The sequence below is a fragment of the Panthera tigris genome, chromosome A2 (genome assembly GCF_018350195.1).
Source record: "Panthera tigris isolate Pti1 chromosome A2, P.tigris_Pti1_mat1.1, whole genome shotgun sequence".
Lineage (NCBI taxonomy): Eukaryota > Metazoa > Chordata > Mammalia > Carnivora > Felidae > Panthera > Panthera tigris.
The window spans coordinates 59,754,746-59,760,378 of NC_056661.1; the positions used below are offsets into that span (position 1 = coordinate 59,754,746).

At 37.1% G+C, this 5,633-nt stretch overlaps 1 pseudogene; it reads left to right on the plus strand.

The window, feature by feature from the left end:
- The first annotated feature begins 1,838 nt into the window (after positions 1 to 1,838).
- Positions 1,839 to 2,757, plus strand: LOC102954598 (annotated as a pseudogene).
- Positions 2,758 to 5,633: the final 2,876 nt, after the last annotated feature.

A 5,633-nucleotide genomic window follows, 5' to 3' on the forward strand; every position in this document is an offset into this window, starting at 1 on the left:
ACCTGGTTTGGAGACCCCAGATACAAGAGCATATGGTAAGCCATTGTCCAGGTGACACCTTGGCCTAATGCAGAGCTGGGTTGGGGGGCTTGTTGTCTTAAGGATCCTGAGAAGCCCAGTGGTCTGGAGATTTAATTGCCCTGTGCTTTGTTGGGTTGGAAGGCTCCAGGTACAAGGGCACATGGTGAGCCTTCTGTCCACATGACTCCTTGGCCTATGGAAGATCTGGATTTAATGTCTTCTTCTCTGAAGACTCCTGCATGCTTAGTATTCTGGAGACTTGATTCCTCTGTGCTGTGGTCTCTTGTAGAGCCTCAGGTACAAGGGCACATGTTGAGTCCACTGTCCAAGTAACTACATTCCTTGTGCAGAGCTGTGGTGGATGGAATCAGTTCTTTTAAAAAAAATGTTTTATTTATTTTTGAGAGACACAGAGACTGAATGCGAGTGGGTTGTGACAGAGAGAGGGAGAGACACATAATCTGAAGCAGCCTCCAGGCTCCGAGCTGTCAGCAAGAGCTTGACATGGGGCTCCAACTCACAAGCTGTGAGATCATGACCTGAGCTGATGTCGGACGCTCAACTGGCTGAGCCACCCAGGAGCCCCTGGAAGCATTTCTAAGATACATGATAAGCCTGCTCTCCACATGAATCCTTGGCATAGCGTACAGCAGGATTGGATGGTTTGTGGTCTGAAGACTGTTGGCAAGCCCACTGTTCTGGAGACTTGATTGTCCTGTCCTCTGCTCTTTAGTAGGGCTCCAGGTCCAAGGGCAAGTGGTGAGCGCACTGTCCAGGTCACTACCTGGCCTAGTGCAGAGCTAGATAGGATGGTTTATGGTTTGAATACTTTTTGCAAACCTGGTTTTCTGGAGACTTGTTTGCCTGTGCCCTTTTCTGTCGGAGGGCTCCAGGGACAAGGGCATATGGGGAGCTCACTGTCTTCGTGACTCCTTGCAGAGCTGGTTTGGAAGAACTATGGTCTGGTGGTTCTTGACAAGACCAGTATTCTGGAGACTTGATTGTCTTGTGCTCTGCTCAATTGCAAGGCTTATTTTCTAAAAGCTCCTGGCAAGGCCAGTGTCCTGGAAACTCAATTGTCCTCTCTCCTGAATTTAAGTGTTCATGGTTTTGATAGAAGGATGATTAATAATTATCTAACTTTAAAGTGAGATTATGCTGAATTAACAGGATAGACCAAACGTAATATATATGGTCTCTAAATGTGGAAGGAGGGAGAAGAAAAAGTGTCACAGTATGTGATGGGGACTGGCCTGGGCATATTTTTTTCCCCAATTGTTTCTTTGGTAATTCTTTCCCCATTAGCATAAAATGTACAACAGTTCAACTATACAAACACCTATGCATACTTTAATGACTATTAGGATTCTTCATGCTGAATGAGACAGGAGAATGCAGAACAGGAAAGCAAACTTTCAAAAAAAGAAATGAAAGTACGGTATGGGCAGTATGGGGAATAGGTACATCATACTGGCATTAATATGGATATGAGATCTCTCTTTCTGTCTGTCTCTCTGACCTTCCTCTCTTTCTTTCTCTCTTTCCCAAGTTAGATGATACATATATTATAGACAGATAGAGTGATAGATATAGGAAGATAACAGATAGATATGTATGTATATAATATACACACAGTTAAATGGTGTACAAATAATTTAGAGACTGTATTTCTAAGACTTTATACAATATAGACTTGATTAATTGAGTAAAATAAAAAATGTGTTGTGATGATTTTGACAACAGAATGGATGACATTGATATTGTGAGGTCTAATTTTTCGGATACACAAAATATGTTTTTTCTTTGTCACTGTGATGATGATATCTTCCATTTATATTACTATGAAGATAGGCCAGTTTTTACAAGTTGGTATTGGAAGTTTTGCCAACACCTTCCTGCTTCTCTTCCACATCTTCATGCTACTTCTGGATCACAGGCATAAGCCTTCTGACCTGATCATCACTTGGCCTTTGTCCACATAATGAAACTCTTTGCTGCACTGTTTTTAATGTCTTCAGACCTGTTTGAAGTACTGAACTTTCTAAATGATTTCAAATGCAAGGCTTTATTCTGCATGATCAGGGTGACACAGGGTCTCTCCATGAGCACCATCTGCCTCCTGAGCATGTTCAAAGCCATCATGATCAGCCCTAGCACCTCCTGGTTGGCCAGCTTTAAACATACGTGCAAAAAGCACATCTTCCATTCTTTTATCATCTTATGGTTTCTCGGTTTGTCTCTCATTAGTAACTGCATCTTGTATACTGCTACTCCTTGTAATGTCCCAGAGCAATCACTGTGTGTCAGTAAATACAGCTCACTTTCTCGCTAAACTCCATCATCAGGGTACCTTTTTTCACTTTTTCTATATCCAGGGACGTTTCCTTTGTTAGAGGCATGCTGCTCTCAAGTGTGTACATTGTGATTCTTTTGTCCAGGCATCAGAGGCAGTGCCAGCACCTTCACAGCACCAGTCTTTCCTCAAGAGTCTCCCCAGAGAGAAGGGCCACCCAAACCATCCTGCTGTTGGCAAGTTTCTTTGTGGTCATGTACTAGGTGGGAATCATCATCTCCTTCTCCTCCACTCTCTTATGGGCATATGACACAGTCATTCTGGATTTCTAGAAGCTTGTGCCCAATGTCTATGCCACTGTCAGTGTGTTGGTGCTAATAAGTTCTGATAAAAGGATAGAAAATGTGTTTTGGAAGTGTGGGAAAATGACAATCAAGTTATAGGTACATATTCTGGAAATCGTTATCTAGAACTGATCATTTTGATGTTATTCAAATTATAGTGTTTATTTATATATAAGGAGAATTTTTCTCTATACAAGAGAAATACACTCTAAAGCATGGCTATTGTACTACAGTACAATGCTAGTAATTACCTATTGGTAATGCAACATTTGAAAATTGTATTTACTTTTTTACTTCAAGATATTTAGCTGTGCATCTAATTTTAATTGAGTAACACTTTTCTCAGCACTATTTATATTTATTTCTATGAGTTCTGGCGTCTATTAGGGCTGCAGAGAGTGTACTCTCACCTCTGTATGTATATATACAAATTTCTTTTGTTTACACAGTTTGATTAATTCTTTTCTTTAATTAATTTCTTTTGTTTACACAGTTTGATTAATATTTATGGTGAGTATTTTTACTTATCTGATTTTACTACAATTAATTTCTTATTTGTAACTTCATGCCTAGTTTTGAAATTAGAAATTTATTATAATCATCATTTTTTTAGTTTTGTTTTATTATTTTGTACACACTAGTGAAACAATTAAATGATTCTTATTTCTTCCCATTCTGATCTTCATATAACATAGTGACAACTCTATTCTCCATGAATGTTCTCTCTTGAATGTATGTGGCTTCAATATTTTTGTTCAGTATTCTAGTTTATTTCTCTCATCAACTTAGACTAATATAATATTTAACTAAAATATTGTTTACTAAACTGAGTTATTTAATTTTCATTTCCTTTAATTTTCAAGATTTACTTATATTAGGCTTCTTCACAATATATCTTACAAGTGTATAGTTTCTTTTCTTTCTACATTATTTTCATTTCCTATTTTCCTGTCTTTACTTAAATGTTTTATTTTTTATATGAAATTTATTGTCAAATTGGTTTCCATACAACACCCAGTGCTCATCCCAACAGGTGTCCTCCTCAATGTCCATCAAATATTTTAAACATATTGCTGATATATTTATTTTGTGACATGTAATTTCTTCTACCCTGTACTTAGTAGCACATTTAATTGTGTTTCACCATTACTAATTCCATTGTAAAATTTGGGACATATCATAGTGCAGATATCTCTAGTCTATTTCTTTGTACCAATCACCCTGAGGACAAGTTGGAGTACTGCACAGGTTTGAGTTCCGTGTGGTCAGCCAATATTTGGATGGCGAGATGGTCTCTGATTTTGATTTCTTCTTTAGATCCTTAACTTGAATTACTTAACTTTTTGGGATGTTCTTATATTTTATTATTACCTTTGCTGTACATTATAAGGATTCTTTTACTTTTGTATTGTATATATATTTTTTATTTAAATTAAAGTTAGTTAACTGATAGTGTAGTATTGTTCTAAGAAGTACAACAGAGTGATGCATCACTTTCAATAATGACCAGTGCTCATCTGAACAAGTGCCTTCTTAATCACCATCACACACTTACCCCATCCCTACAACAAACACCACTCCAGCAACCCTCAGTTTGTTCTCTGTATTTAAGAGTCTCTTATGGTTTTGCTCTCTTCATTTTTATCTCATTTTCCCTCCCTTCCCTTACGTTTATCTATTGTGTTTCTTAAATTCCACATATGAGTGAAATCATATATTTGTTTTTCTCTGACTTAGCATTTCCCTTAGCATAATACACTCTAGTTCCATCCATATGTTTCCAAATGACAAGGTTTCATTCTTTTTGATTGTTGAATAATATTCCATTATATGATACATTTATCCATTCATCAGTCAATGGATCTTTTGACTCATTACTTTGGCTATGGTTGATAGTGCTGCTGTAAACATTGTGGTCCATGTGTCCCTTTGAATTAGCATTTTTGTATCCTTTGGATATATACTTACTGATGCAATTGCTGGGTAGGTCTATTTTGAATTTTTTGAGGAACCTCCATACTGTTTTCAGAGTGGCTGCACCAGTTTGTAGTCCCACAAAAAGTGTAAAAGGGTTATCCTAATTCCACATCCTCACCAAAATCTGTTGTTTCCTCTCTTGTTTGTTTAGCCATTCTAATAGGTGTGATGTAGTATCTCATTGTGGTTTTGATTTGTATTTCTCTGATAATGAGTGATGTTAAGCATCTTTCGTGTCTGTTGGTCCTCTGGGTGTGTTCTTTGGAAATTATGTATGAATGTCTTCTGCCCATTTCTCCACTGGATTATTTGTATTTTGGGTGTTGTGTTTAAGAAGTACCTATTTTGGATACTGACCCTTTATCCGATGTGTAATCTACAAATATCTTCTCCCATTCCATCTGTTGTCTTTTAGTTTTGTTGTTTGTTTCCTGTGATGTGCAGAAGCTATTTTATCTAGATACGTTCCTAATAGTTCATTTTTCCTTTAGTTTCCCATTCTCCCAGAGACAAGTCTAGTAAGAATTTGCTATTGCAGAGTTCAAAGAGGCTACTGTCTGTTTCCTATTATGGGATTTTAATGGATTCCTGTTTCATATTTAGGGCTTTCATACATTTTGAATTTAGTTTTTTTTATACTATATGAAAGTGATCCAGCTTCATTTTTTCTGCATTTCACTATCCAGATTTCTCAGCACCATTTGCTGAAAAAACTGTCTTTTCTTCCACTAGATATTCTTTCCTGCCTTGTCAAGGATTAGTTGGTCATACATTTGTGGGTCTATTTCTGGATTCTCTATTCTGTTACATTGAACTATGTGTCTGTTTTTGTGCCAATACCATACCACCTTGATGATTATAGCTTGACGTCCACAATGTGATGCCTCCATATTTTCTCCTTTTCAACATTACTTTGGCTACTCCAGGACGTTTCTGTTTCCATACAAATTTTAGGATTTTTTTTCAAACTCTGTGATGAATGCGGATGTTATTTTAAT